We start from the raw sequence: 15732 nt of genomic DNA, 5'->3' as shown, positions 1-15732 counted from the left end.
CCATCCGTGTTTCTCAATCTGAAACGCACATGGGGGATGGGTGCCCAGGCTGTGTCCCAGAAAAACGAAACCAGAATCTTTAAAGCTTGACGTGACTTCCTGGCACAGCCCAGAATTCCGTAAAATTCTTAAATCAGGGGGGCACGTGGACTTAGGTCAGTGCTTCTCGAATCGTAACGTGCTTACGCCTCACCTGGCGATCTGGAGAAAGAGCAAATACCCATGCTGGTAGGTCTGGGACAAGCCACAGGGGTCAGCTGCAGAAGCTCCCAGCCTATGTGGATGCCGCCGGTCCAGGGCCCGCACTTCGAGTAGCAAGGTTCCACGGCCCTTGCGGTGGATTCCAATCTTTGCATTCCGCGATCCTGGAACAGAGCAGGATGTGTGAATCCTGGCATGCCTGCCCGAGCCTAGCGCTGCCGGAGGAGGATGAAACAGCACAAACAGTAAGGACAGGACCGGCTAGTCCTAGGAAGGAGGAAAGAAAAGTGTCCCCCCCCCCCCCAGGCAGCTGGGCCTCCCGGTGTAAATGACACAGGGGAGCTCCTTCCTCCGAGCAGGAGGGGGGCAGGGAGCACCAGAGGATCGCCATCCTATAGCCTATAAGGCCCAGTGTGGTTCGAAATCAAAGAAACCCTCTCCACTCGCTCCCAGCCTCGGGAGGAAGGAGCTGGAGACCAGGCCGCCCGGTGGTTAAACCGGGCGGCCCCGTGCTTACAGCTGTCAAGTTGTCTGGCGTTAAGATCCTTTAAATTAAGAAAGAAAACCAAACACCGAGGGCTCCATTACATGATTGGATAATAACCAAGGGGCAGTACAGTACTTGTAATGTCAAATAAAAAGAACGCTTAATGTTTCTTCTTCTCATTTCGGGTCAAAGGTGAGTCACAATTGAGGCCTCCGAGTTTAGCGGTTGATAGCGAGTCAAGGAGAAAAAGGATGTTAGCAGAACACCAGAGAGGGTCCCAGGAAAGACGTGGCAGCCTGGAAAGCCGCTGCGCCAGCCCTCGGGTTGTTGGGAGTTCTTTGTGTTGTTTGCGTTTTGGTGTTTGGTGTTGCTTGTGTGTTTTCCAGGGGGAGAGGATAAGCCTTCCGGTCCTCGGGAGTTGATCAGCCGATCAAAACTACTCCTTTGCAAAGCTGCATACCCCTTACAGTCATATAATCAAACAGAAAGAAAAAGTGTTATTTCCGTGCAGTTTTAATCCCCCTACCATGAATAGAAACGATATCTGATAATGATGATGGCCTGGTGGTCTGTGTGTGTGTGTGCATGTGTGTGTGTGTGTGTGTGTATATATATATATATATATATATATATATATATTCCCCCCCCGACCCTTCACCGACTGAGCCCCCCGGGTGCCCCCGTTGTAAACGGGTACTTAACAGCGATGCAGATAAGCCAAGATGAATTTCTTCAAACCCGTTCACTTAGAAAATCTTTTAATTCTCTTTTTGCCTTCTGTCTCTCCTTCGCTCTCTCCTCAACACACACACGAAGGCCTGTGCACACACGCGCGCACACACACACACACACACACACACAGAGTTACCTACGTGCATAGTTGACGTTCTAGTTTCCCAGGATGCCGCAGAGAGGGGACTAGTACAGGCATGCAATGCGTGTTTTAAAGACAGAACCCAAAGAAGTTCCCCAGCAACCTTGTTTTCCGCTGAATTTAGAATTTCCTGTGAGAACATTTCTCTCTTGTCTCCAGTAAAAATGACTCTATTTGTTCTTTTTCAGGGACCCCCAAGGGTCCTGTCCCAGCACAAAATGAATAATGATGCTTTATTTTTCATAGTACCTTTTCCCAAGAAGCTCACGGTGCTTTAGAAAACTGATCTCATCCATCTTTCAAACGCCCTTGAGAGATAGAAAGCAATAGTCTCAACCCCATTATACAGGTGAGGAAACTGAGGTGTGCTGGGTGAGCTCTTAATGGCAGAGCCTGAAGAAAGCTAATTGACCTTTCCTAAATCGGCCTCCTGAGGGCACGCAAGCCTTCCTCTTTAATGTGTCGTATGTGCGAATGCCCGCTGGCATAAAGCATTCATTTCAAAAGTCCCAGAGAACGTCTCTACTTTTTTTTTTAAATGCATTATACCAACTATAACTGAATTGTCTAAATGGTTGGCCAATGATACAGATTGCACTAAATAAATGTGTATGAATGCATATGCACGCATGCTGACTCCATATGTATAATGAATACTGTTTGGGTTGGGGAAGTTTCCTGAACACATTTTTAACGTGTTTTGAAAGACAAGAGCCCACTCCAATCTGTTGGCCTCAAGACGAAGCTGAAATACCTCCTTGTGGGGGTCTCTCTTTTCATACCTTGACACTAGTTGCAGATGTTGGCGTAGTCCGAGAAATACAGTGACGGAATTGAGACCTCAGAGACAATCAGGGGCTGTCTGTCCTTGCGTTCGTCACTCTTTTCTTCAATCCCAACTCAAGCAGTGTTCACACGCACCCCGGAAAGAGGCACAAGGCTCACTGAAAAGTGCGAGCTCTTGGCATGAATAACATGGCCACGTTCCCCGACCTTGGTCCCCCTCCTCCTTGGGTGCCAGACATTTTTTTTGAATATTTATTTATTTTGAGAGAGAGAGAGAGCGAGAGAGAGAGCACGTGAGTAGGGCAGAGAAAGAGGGAGAAAGAGAATTCCAAGCAGACTCTGCCCTGTCAGCACAGAGCCAGACGTGGGGCTCGATCCCACGAACCGAGAGATCATGACCTGAGCTGAAACCACAAGTCAGAGCTGAACCCACTGAGCCACCCAGGTGCCTGGGTCCCAGCCTTTTAAAAAGTAGAGAACTTAACACTTGGAACTTGGGACTTGTCATGGGTAGGCTTCAAGCGTGGTGATTGTATTGAACCTTGATATAAACACTTGACTTACGACGCTCTGTGACTAGACCTGTCCGGGAGTTTAAGGCAATGCAGTTGATGGCACTCTTCCAAATGCTGGGAGAAGCTCCTGGTAGCTGACTTGTCAAGAGAAAGGCAGCTCATGAGGAAGGTAGTTCAGGCTATGTTAGGTTAGGGACATCACAGGTGACTGGAAAGAAGTTAAAGGACACTAGAGAAAAGAGATGAATTCAGCTGGTGTCGATTTCTCAGATGACTGAGCACCTAAAGATTCACCTTTGTTCCTCACCCAGTACCAAAACAATGAGAGGACCCCCACCCCAGCAGCCAGCAAAATGTCATTTATTCCTCCGTGCATCTTTTTTCCCTCTTTTGAGCAGTCGGATACCATCTAATTAATATCAACGTTACCTTTACAATTTGTTAGGGGTGAATCTCTGTCTTCAAAGAAGAAAGAAAGTTGCCATCTTGTTTCCCTCTCTGTGTTGGGGGGGGGGGTCCCTGACCTCAGGGTGAACACTTGTAGGTCTGGAGCTCACTGCTTCCTAAGAAAACCCACTCCCCTTCTACTGATGGAAAATTCTTTCTTATTGAAAGCCCAAATCTCCTTCCCTGTCATTTCTACTCATTTGTTCCAGTTTGGTGTCTGGATCAATATAAGTGTCTTCCTTTCTCAAGTATTTAAAAGCAACAGAGAATTGCCCCGGCCACCCTTCCAATCTCTTTTCAAATGTTTCAACGGGCCATCCTATTACTTTTTTCTGGAGTCAATTCTATGGTATGTTAAGCATTAATATAAGGAAAATAAAGGGCAGCACTTTTTAATTAAATATAGAGTTAACTCACGGACTTAGACTCACACACAATTCCTGAGGAAGATCACAGAGGAATAACATGGCGATTGGGGAAGGACATCTAAGCTCTTTATAGCTAAAGAAGATGAAAGGAATATTTCCAGCAGGGTGGGGGCTAGAGATGGCCCAGGCTTAAAAAGACATTGGGTAACTGAGACTGAATTTAAACAACACTAGAGAATAAAACGATTGGGGAAAAAAAAAAAGATAATTATGTCTTCCAACAATTACCCTGGCTATGAAGCAAAATTAGCATAGTCCTTTCTAATTTAAATGTGTTGAAAGTGGCTGAGCCTGAGAGCAGAAAATTACAAGGTTTACGACACAGGCTTTGGTTAAAGGGATAGCAATCGGATTATTGTAGCTCTTCTCTGCTGATAGGAATGATTATAAAGTTACCTATAAATATTAACCGTTGAATGCTAGGTGAGGGTTTACTTTGCCGGCAAGGACACGGTCATTCCAGACTTCAAGTGGCCTTTGTGGATTTTGCTCTTACTTAGTTTAATATTGGTGACTTTTAATGGATCACTCGTCGGTTGAACTGCTTTTTGAGCTCCATCCCATCGTTTCTTTCCTCCCTCCCTCCTTCACTCCTTACTTCTTTCCTTCTCTCTTTCTGTTTTGGGATCCGAGAGGAAAACGAGGAAGTCTTACAGACGCCAGATACATCTAAGCATTTTTTTTTCAACTTTAGCCATTGTCTCCTAGTGGGTATCTTATTACAATGTCTCAGTTTCCAATTCAGCTGTGGCTTCATTTCCAAACAAAAGTTCACCCACCTGCATAACCATCTTCAGTTTATTCTGCGGCATAATTCGCTCAACGGCTGCGCCTATCACACTGACCCCTTTAATTATCTGACACTCTCTCGTGCCCCTTCATATTGCCGTATTTTACGCAGGAGAATTCACGGCGCCGATACTTTGTATATTACACACCCTCCCACCTAACCCCACAGCGTGACACATACTTTTGGTGAGTAAATTTTGCTTCAAGATCTGAAGTGACGTGGCAATTTTCTTCCTGTGCAGGCAAAGTCAACAAACAGGTTCACGTTGAAAAGCAAACATTAATCAATAGTTAAAGGTTAGGTGGGCTGTGTAGGCAACTTAATTAATAAAAGATGTAACCCAGAGTTTCTTCACCTCGGCACTATTAACATTCAGGTCTAGATAAGTTTTTTGTGGCAGGGCTCTCTGTCCTGTGCTCTGAAAGACCATGAGCGTGCCTGGCCTCTCCCCACTAGGTGCCAGTAACAACACCCCATCGCCCAGCCGTGACATCCAAAATATCGCCAGTGTCTCCCACATTTTTAGACACCTGGGGGAGCAGAGGGGGAGAGGAGAATCACCCCGAATGGAGAATCCCTGATGTAACTCAATAAAAAAAAAATAAAAGACTCTGATTGTGGAGAAAAGAAGCAACATACTGCTCCTTATAGGATTTGTTTGTACGCCATACATGCCCAATTTTAGCCGTAGGAACTTGTAATGATCTGAATGGATTAGAAAAGTTTTGTTGAACTACCAGTGCTAACAGAACAGGAAATAGAGTTTACAGAAGATGGAAATTTACTGCTCTATTATGTCAACGTCTGGAGATAGGCCCTTCATTGCAGGTCAAGGGGACTCCGCCGAACTGTCAGGGCCCTGGGCTCCATATATGTTTCGGGGTTTTTGTTTTGTTTTGTTTCCTTTTTCTTTTTCTTTTTCCTTTTATTTTCTTTTTCTTTTTTCTTTTTCTTTTCTTTTTCTTTTTTCTTTTTCTTTTATTTTTCTTCCTTCCTCCCACCCCCCTCTCTCTCTCTTCCTCTATTTCATTCTTTCTTTCACTCTTTCTTTATTCCTTCTCTTTCTTTCTTTTCTTTTTCTTCCTTCCTCCCACCCCCTTCTTTCTTTCTTTCTTCTTTCTTTCTTTTCTTTTTCTTTTTTCTTTTCTTTTTCTTTTTCTCTTTTCTTTCTTTCTTTCTTTCTTTCTTTCTTTCTTTCTTTCTTCTCTTTCTTTCTTTTCTTTTTCTTCCTTCCTCCCACCCCTCTCTCTCTTCCTCTCTTCCTCTCTCTCTCTTTCTTTATGCTCTTTTTCTTTTTTCTTCCTTCCTTCCTTCCTTCCTTCCTCCTCTCTTTCTTTCTTTCTTTCTTTCCTATAAGATTGACTTTCATGTTCATAATTCAGCTCCCAGATATTGGTGAGTCATCAAGCCAGTCCGGGTGCTCTATTTTTGTTTTATTTTGTAAGTTTTTACTTATTTATTTTGAGAGAGAGAGACAGAGACAGAGAGAAAAGGAGAGACAGGATCCCAAGCAGGCTCTGCTCTATTAGTGCAGAGCCCAAGGCAGGGCTCCATTCCTCCAACCATGAGAACATGACCTGAGCTGAAGTCAAGAGTCCGAAGCTTAACTGACTGAGCCACCCAGCTGCCCTCAGGGTTGATCTGTTTCTAAACTGCAGCAAGAACTTTCCAAGAACTTTCCAAGAAACTCCACAATCACCTGGAAGAGGGAAGGAAGGCCAGGCTATGTGTTTCTCAGGTGAAGTATTGTCAGCATTTTGATAGAAAAAAAGAGAGAGAGAGACAGAGAGAGAGAGAGAGAGAGAGAGAGAGAGAGAATGCATTTGTGTTTACAACTAGCAGAGATTCCATTTATTCTTTTATATTCAGGCAAGAAGTTCCTAAATGTTTACTAAGTGCTGGACACTCTACTTTGCTCTGGAAACAACATAAGAAATGAACTTTGCTATCTGGGACTGTATCATCCAGAGAGATAGAGAAGTATTACGTGATTAATTAACCAACTAATGCATAAATTGCAACCGTTACAATCTTTTTTTTTTCCTTCTTTTTTTAGAGAAAGAGAGAGAGAAAGACAGAGTAGGAGCAGGGAAGGGGCAGAGAGAGAGGGAGACACAGAATCTGAAGCAGGCTCCAGGCCCTGAGCTGTGGGCACTGAGCCCGAGGCGGGGCTTGAACTGACAGACGGTAAATCAGACACTTAGCTGACTGAGCCATCCAAGTGCCCCAAATTGCCACTGTTATAAATGCTACAGAAACACAGAAGATGCCCTGAGCCTCTTAGGGGCAAAATGGATTTTTCGATTTCCTCAGTACCTATAAGCTGCTTGGCATACAGTATGTGATCACTAAACCTTTTGAGACAGATGCGCTATATGATCTGAGAATCATCAGGCTGATACGATTTATGTCAGTTGTCCTTATATGAATTTCTGACATCAGAATAATAGCATAGCTATACAAGGCAATATCGGTCAAGTTCCATTATATTTTAGTTTCATACACTGTTACTCTATACCCAAGTTGCAAAATATACCGTCGTAAGTAAAGTCCTGCAGAAATGCATTCTGCACATTAAAGGAATTTACCTCTAGTGACGTGTGCAACAGAAAGGTCAGCTGCTCAAAGATTTCATTTATTATTTCTGCAGTAAATTCATAGGAATTTTGCTGACCAACTTTGCCACGTGGGTGGTTCCAAAAACAAACCTGAACTCAATTTTTCCTCCAGAATCCTATTTTTATAATCCCGTTTTGCATTCACATCCTGCTCCCTATATAAATAACTCCCTGTGGTGGGTGAACAATTAAACGTTGTTTTATCGGAATCTGGAAATCAATGCATTTGGGGAGCAAACAAATTCATTTTGGCCATGTTAACAGTACATATTACTCTGATTTGTGCAACACTGAAGCTTACCCACACTCAGACACAAACTCATCCAGAGACACATAAATAAAAGACTGTCAAAAATATCCCATTATTATCCAGTATCATCCAGTCAGTTCAGAAAACAATAACAATTGAAATATGTCTGTACTAGAACATACCTTCCTTTTATTGCCTTAAAAGATATTTCTCTATGGCTTTGTTTTGCTACAAGAGAGAACTGGGCAAACTCACGAATTTTCTCTTTCTTTTGCGAACGTGAACTAATCGGCTCTCTGACAAGAATTGTACAAGTGAACTCCCACTCCAAGATTTTTGTTTTTCTATTGCCACTGGAACATCATTAAAAATCTTAAAGACTGTAAGTTTCTTAACATCACAGTCATTATGTGGTTTAATCTCTAGATGTGAAATTGGCAACAAAGCTCATCTCCCTCAAAAGGAAAAAAAAAAAAAAACAACAAAACACCAAAAGCAGCCAAATGCATTTAGCTCTAAAACACAATGTAAGTTGAAGAACTAATAAAGCATCCCACTACTTAGGGAAAAAAAATTTGTCTTAGGGACATTAAAATTTGTTCCCATTTCACCACTCTTGAGAACCAAACAGTCTGAAGATATTTAGAAAATTACACGTGCAGTTCATCAAACATCCATACGTAGTAATTAAGCATGTGTACCGACTGGAAACACAATGATTAATAATAAAATGAGAAATAATTGGTTGAAGTTTGGCATGAATGTTATGAATACCCCTGAATGGATAAAGCATCGAAATAACTATTCACAACCACTGAGTCTAATATGTTTCTACTTCCGTTACTTAGTTAATGGAGGAAAAGGTAGGTGGAATATTTTACTGTGTGTTATATTCATGATCTGATTGGTGTCTTGGCATTATGTGGTCGATTATGTTTGTACTTATATTACCTCTGTCTGCATTTTCTGCATTTTCCGGGGTTGGCCTTTTAGACGCAAGACCCACGTTGGTCAAATTTCAGGTCCAAATCCAGAGTGGAGGGAATGAAAGAGAGCCAATACATAGAGGCAGGGTTCAAAGGGATCATACCAGCCGGAATGGTCATTTTTAAAGAAACGTTATTTGACGTTTAAGTGAGCTTGCCTTTGAAGATATTTCACAGTTTGAGTTGATTTTTTTATAACACGTTTTTTTAAAGATTTACTCACTTATTTTGAGAGAGAGAGAGAGAGAACATGTGCGCACAGGAGGCGGAGGGGCAGACAGAGAGGGAAAACACAGAATCCAAAGCAGACTTCAAACTCTGAGCTGTCCGCACAGAGCCCGATGTGGGGCTCGAACCCACGGACCGCGAGATCATGACCTGAGCCAAAAACCAACTGAGCCACCCAGGTGCCCCTTATTATTATTAACCAAAGATTAGACTCAGTTCAGATTTCCTCAATTTTTTTTTCTTTCCTTTAACGTCCTGGTTCTGTTTGCGGAACCCATTCAGGACACGACATGAACGTATATTGACATGGGCTCGCGGATATTCATTTTATACTTGAGTTATAATCCAATAGTACTTTCTTTTTTGTCGTTGTTGGTCACATTATTCCAGTTTTGACCACTGGGCACTCTTTTTGACTCTTGTGTTCTTTTGACATAGTCCTATCAATGTGGGGGTGTTTTGTTTTGTTGAGTTCTTTTTTTTTTTAAGTTTATTTATTTATTTTGGGAGAGAGAATGAGCACCAGCGGAGAGGGTCAGAGAGAGAGGGAGAGGCAGAGAATCTCAAGCAAGCTCTGCCCTGTCAGCACAGAGCCCGATGCGGGGCTCGAACCCACGAACCACGAGATCATGACCTGAGCCCAAGTCGGACGCTCAACCAACTGAGCCACCCAGGCGCCCCATGGCCTTGTGCTTCTTACCCTAGTATTTGCCTAAAGCAACTGTACGATATAAACCGGTGGTAAAATTTTCCCCGTTAAAGACTCTGTTTTGCCTCTCCTTTTGTCTTCTTGTGTAAAATACCTCCACTTTCCCAAAACCCATGGGGGGAGTCGGGACGGGGGTGAATTAAAGGAACATAATGGGAACAGGTCCATAGTGGCAACAAGGCAAAGGTTTCCTCCCAATGTCCTCATTCAGCTTTTATAACAAATTCTTCAGAAGATGAGTGTTGTAGTGCCTCACACGGATTGCATTGGAAAAGGGGGGAATAATGACATTTTAAGCGTGGAGAAGTGCTCCCACGTACTTCTCCTAAGAATACACACATTCACATATGAATATATTAAATAACACATTCAGCAAATATAGATGTGCCCCCTATGGATAATTTACAGGAAAGGGGTGTGTGTGCGTGCATCCAGTTCGAGGAATCACAAACCCCTGATCTTTGTTTCTCTTGCTGTTCATTTTGTCACTGATCTTTATGCATGTGCTCATTTACGTTGCTTAGGCGGAGAGAAGGCTGTCCATAAAAACAGATTATCTTTTAGAGCACTCCAGGGTTAGTTTCATTTCCCCCCCTCTTCTTTTTATGAAGAAAACGATAGGACGCATAAACCGGCGCCCTTAAAGAAGAAAACGCATGAAATGAAACAAGGAAGCTTTCAAAAATACGCCACACACGACAGGCAGACCTCCAGCTTAGCAGGAGGGCTGGGGTCAACATACGCACTGCGTAGACGACGCCCGGTGGATCTTCGGCACTTAAAAAAAAAAAAAAAAAAAGATAAAAGGTGGTCTTGAAAGTGAATGAAGTTGACTCTCAAAAAAGTGGGTTTTAGATGTTGAATATTTAATTCCCTGATAAAAGGGACCTGATTTCCTGCACACGGCTGCCATAAATAAAAAAAAGCACATCTTAAAAGAGAAGCAATGAGCAGAAACTGACCTTTCTGTGAGCAAAGCAGATGAGAAAAGGTATTTGGCTAATCCCAGCTGTCTCTGATTGGCCAGACAGCATCGTGTTGAAAATGTCTCCATCTGGGCTAATCTGTTCTCAGTTGGATGAGCGGAGGCCTTCAGAGTTAACCTGACATTTAACAATAATTACCCTTTCGAATGACCCCGGCCCAATCGCCTCCTCTCTTAGAAATCTCTTTTTGTGTGTGTGTGTTCCTAAACCTCTTGACTTTTGTGTTAGAGATAGGAAAAAAAAAAAAAAAACCGAGGATGGTGCTCGTGTGTGTAAACACACAGAAGTGGGGGGTTGCGTGTGTTTCGAGATCTATACATTGGATACAACTACGTCTCCAATACCGTGCATGATAACCGAGGATCTCTGACCGGTGTTGGGGCCTCATTTCATGACTCCATTTTGCTGTGCTGCGTGGTGCCTTTTTATCAACTCTGTCCGTTTATCAATGCCTTGTGATATTAAAAAAAAAAAAGGTGGGGGGGGGGAGGCGGGGAGAATAAGATCACCAATTAAAGTGGGACAGAATTTGTTTACGGGCTATTTTATAAAAGTCAAAGTTCCAATCTGGCCTTGCTTCATCACTTGAGTGTCCCTTATCAGACGCCAGGAGAAATGGTGCATGAAAAGAGGTACAGATAGAAAAACCAAGTTCAGGGGTCATGGAGGCTAACTGTAGATGAAATGTGGCCATTTCTTTTTACCTGAGGCTGGCTTCAGCTTTTCTGAGAAAGGTCATTGTGATAAAAACAAAAACACATCTTGGAAAGAAAATCCATTCTGGGGTTTTATTTGCTTAAAAAAATAATAATAATAATAATAAAGCCTTCCCCAGTTTAGACCCGCATTTTTCCAGAGCGTCCCTATCAATGGGCCATCTTGAGACAAGGCAGTTTCTGACCCTAATATTTAGGAAGGAGCTTCCATAAGGCTAAGGGTTGGAATCGGATAGACACCCAGAAGTTCGAGAGCTTGCTGTAACCCTGTCCCAAATAACAGGGCTGGTTAGCTTGGTAAAAGTGATGTGGAAATCCCACAAGCAAAAATTCCTTTAAGCTTTGTGTTATGTGCATTTTTTTTTGGTTCAGTTTAAATACCAAGAGAATATTTTCTTTTCAAATATTGCTCCCTGCTTTCTCTGTAACGAAGACAGAAAAAGCTAATACGAAAATACACACAGGCATAACAGGCCCACTTGTTTATAATCTGGGAAACTCTTTCCTTGAAAGAATCCCCAGACCCTTCTAGCACTCCACCTACCTGATTTCTAGGGTTTGAATCGACTTGACGGGTGGTTTTCTTTCATAGCCCAAACCTAACTATGGTCACCAACCGTCAACCTCGTAGGGCTCTTGCCATGGCCTGAGTTTCATTAGCTACAACCCAAACTGGACCAACAAAGGATTGTGTCAAGATTCCGAAAGAGAGAAGAATATGTCAACCCAAAATGTGCCGCATTGGTATATTGATTATTTTGAGCCGTAGACACTTGAAAACCAGCCATTGTAAGGAGAGGCTTTCTCTGAAGTCCCCTTATGTACCTGAAGATAAAACCTCCAAAAGAACCTCCAAATTGTCATAAGTCCCCTCCCTGGGAGTTTCACCAAGCAGGGAAGATTGATTCTTAGCACAGAAGAGGAGACGAGATGTCAACACCACACCCAGGGCAACTTTGTCACAAACTATCATACCTCCCATCTATTCTTTTAAGCCTCCTTTATCTTTCTGAAAAATCACCTTTCCCCCAAATCTTTATTCTCTCCTAAGAGGCCAACCTCCCTTTCCCATTTCCCTACAAGATGATTTGTAATCCCAAATTCTTAAGTCATTTTTTTGAGTTATTCATTTTCCCTGGGTATCTCCTTTCTATAAATGAGATATACATTCTACTAAACTTCTGCTCATTTTTCTCTCTCTCTTTTTTTTAATGTTTATTTATTTTTGAGAGAGAGAGAGAGAGGCAGAGCATGAGCAGGAGAGGGGCAGAGAGAGGGAGACACAGAACAAGAAGCAGGCTCCAGGCTCCGAGCTGTCAGCACAGAGCCCGACTCGGGGCTCAAACTCACGGACCGTGAGATCAAGACCTGAGCCGAAGCTGGACACTCAACCGACGGAGCCACCCAGGCACCCCAGCTCATTTTTCTCTTTTTAATCTGTTTTTTTTTAATTATAGGGGTCTCAGCTACGAATTCAGAAGGACAGAGGAAAAATTATTTTTCTCCCCCACAATTCCATTCTTCATAATACTTAGACTGTCTAATTATTGAAATATTTTTTCCTCCATATATAGTCACTTCAAAAATTAGAAGTATTACTTCACCTTTCTTCTAGGGTCAGCCCTCAAGAACATTGCAAGCCCTCAATAAAGTGGCATTAATATTATTATTATTATTTGAACCATTAACCAATCACTAGACTTATAACGGGAATTCTTTTGTATAAGTGGTGCCTAAAAGTGTCTCTTTGGCACGCTCAGAATCTTCATTATCTCAAAGTGTAGCTTGAAAATAAATCATTTTAGTTGGGTAGGAGATATTGCCAAACTTCACTGGCTATATTGCAACAATTGGATGATTGTCCAAATGCAAAAAATATTTGCTAAGTTGGCCTCACCATACGACACCTCAAATTCTCCACTTCCTGAATAATAAGAAAAAATGTATTTCTGGTTATTAACTACACAGCAAAGTCTTTCTTCATTCAAAAACAATATTTTAAATATCTGGGTTTTTAATATGATTCATTATGCATATTGGAGAAAGTTTGGAAAAAATTGAAAAGTTGAAGGAAGGATAAAGGTCATTTAGTTGGTACCATTCCTTCCTGTTTCTTAAAAACATGGTAGAATAGTGATAGATAAATCATATTAAATCAATTCATTGGGAATTGACTAAAAGCCATAGCAAATTTTCTTTTTTTTAATTTTTTTAAATGTGTATTTATTTTTGAGAGCGAGAGAGACAGAGCATGAGTGGGAGAGGGGCAGAGAGAAAGGGAGACACAAAATCCAAAGCAGGATCCAGGCTCTGAGCTGTCAGCACAGAGCCCGAGGCAGGGCTCGAACTCACGAACCACGAGATCATGACCTGAACCAAGTTAGACTCTTATCCGACTGAGCCACCCGGGTGCCCCAGAGAGCAGATTTTCTTCAGAGATGATTTCATTTCATTCCCCCAACAATTCGATTCTTTAGGTATTATTGGTTTTGGTTTTTAGATTTCAACAAACACATTTAAAGAAGTCATGGAATTTGAGGCAGATGCTCAACATCAGCCATATTGACGTTTTGAGCTCACAAATCCTTGGTTGTGGGGGCTGCCCTGGGCATTATAGGATGTGAAGCGGCGTCACTGGCCCACTAGATGCCACTATCATTCTCTCCCCAGCTGTGACAATAAAATTGTCCCTATGTATTGCCAAATGCCCCCTGCACAGCAAAATCATCCCTGGTTGAGAAACGTTGATTCAAGGTCATCCTTATGGATATGGGCAGCAATAAAAACCAATTATATCCCTCTTTGCAGCTATGATCCTATTCCAAATATATTTTGCATTTTTTCCCCTCATTTGACCAGGGTTGTCACTGACTTTATCTTTTCCCTTTTATTCCGCTTTCCTTTTTTTGGATAATACAAATAATGCTTTAATAATTCTCTTTACACCTAATCTTATTTTCTTCTATCTTTATGATTTTCCTTATGGTATGTTTCCCAAGCTGAAATTTCTGAGTCACGATGTGTGAAGTTTGTAAGATTTTTGATATGCATTCCCATAGGAGTTGAGTCAACTTACATTCCAACCAACCTTGTATGAGGGTGTCTTCTCTCCTGCCCCTGCCCCACCGTGTTTGTTTGAGGTTTGTAAACTGGTGGTCTTAAAATTGCGTGGCCCTTAAACATCCAAGATGAGCTAAAAAGTCCCTTGAGAAACAAAAGTACATGTGTCACCATTAGTGTGGTTAGTGCAATAACTTTTACGTAAAATACAGCAATTAGTTCCGACTAGAGCTAGCCTACTAATACTTACTGAGGGCCCTTGCCCTTCTGAATCCCACTAGCCATCCACAGTATCCCAGGGGAAGCTATAGCTCATGAAATAATTTTTTATTAACACTTCTGAGATGCGTCATTATCTTCTGTATTGTGGGAGAAATCCATTAGTATCCATTCTTTCCATGGGACCCCAAGAGCTAACATCTGTAATTCCGTTAAAGAAAGGAGAGTAAAGGAAGCATATCTCATATATTTGCTTGGCTCAGGGTTACCCTGCTTTATGTATCTCATTTAATCTACATGGAAAGTATCAGTATGTTGCATTTTGAGATTTAGCATTAGTTACTTATCCAAATTCACAGAAAGCTGTAACACTTAATACTCTAAACGAAACCTTGGCTGTTTGGACTTCTACCCGATTGGTAGAGGTCAAAGACATCTCCCAGGACAAAAGCCTTAAAGCTTATGGACACCCCGAAGATATTTCTATAACCAGTAGCACAGGTCACACGCGAGAACTTGCTAGAATTGCAAATCTGGATCTCTGGGAGTGGGATCCAGCAATCCCTGTGACAAGCCTTCCAAGTGATTCTGAGGCATGCTCAAGTTCTCTGCCACTGCTATCCCAAACGACTCTCCCCTCGCCCCCTGCCCCACCGTGGTCAGTAATATCAGCACCTCAATATAATCTGTGGAAGGACAAGGTGTCATACAAAAAATAAATGTAAGAAGGGTTTTCTGCTTTTTACCCTGACTTCAAAAAAAAAAAAAATCTATGTTTTTAAATTTCTCCAGTTTTCCTCTTTGCTTACTGTCTACCCAGTTTGGAGCTTACCTTCTGTCTTTTTACACCTCTTTCTGTATTCTCCCCTGTTGTTAAGCTTGATTTCCGCAAGACTTCTACCTGGACCGAGGCTGAAGAGAAGGATGCCATCGGGCCAACAATTCGAATTCTTCTTTTTTCAATGACCACCCTTGCACTGAAATGACCGTCGTCAACTGTGGTGACCTGTTGTTTCCTTTACAAGTTTTTCTATATTGTTTCAGAACCACCATGTGGCCTGATCACACTTATTGAGCTTGTATGTGTGTGTGTGTGTGTGTGTATGTGTGTGTGTCCGTTGACTACATTTCCCAAAGTGTACTGAAGTTTCCAAAAAGAGATCTCTTCAGACCACTGCGTTTTCCACTTTCACAGTCAATTAGTAATGGCTGCCAGAGTTGGTCAGGGCAGAAGAATTGGAGCACTGCCCTCGAGAAAATGCCGCGATGAGATATTGCTGTTAGAAGCACACGTCGTCAAAGGCAATACGATGACAGAGGCATTCTTATTTAGGCAAAAGCATAGGACGACAGGTAGGAAACCTGCTTAGACATACATGTCTTTACCATGGACTTTAGCAACTGGTCTAAGGAAAATGAAATAAAACGATGC

Source organism: Prionailurus bengalensis, chromosome B3 (genome assembly GCF_016509475.1).
Source record: "Prionailurus bengalensis isolate Pbe53 chromosome B3, Fcat_Pben_1.1_paternal_pri, whole genome shotgun sequence".
In the NCBI taxonomy this organism is placed as follows: Eukaryota; Metazoa; Chordata; class Mammalia; order Carnivora; family Felidae; genus Prionailurus; species Prionailurus bengalensis.
The sequence above is the reverse complement of the archived record's forward strand: the minus strand, read 5'-3'. Positions refer to the sequence as shown.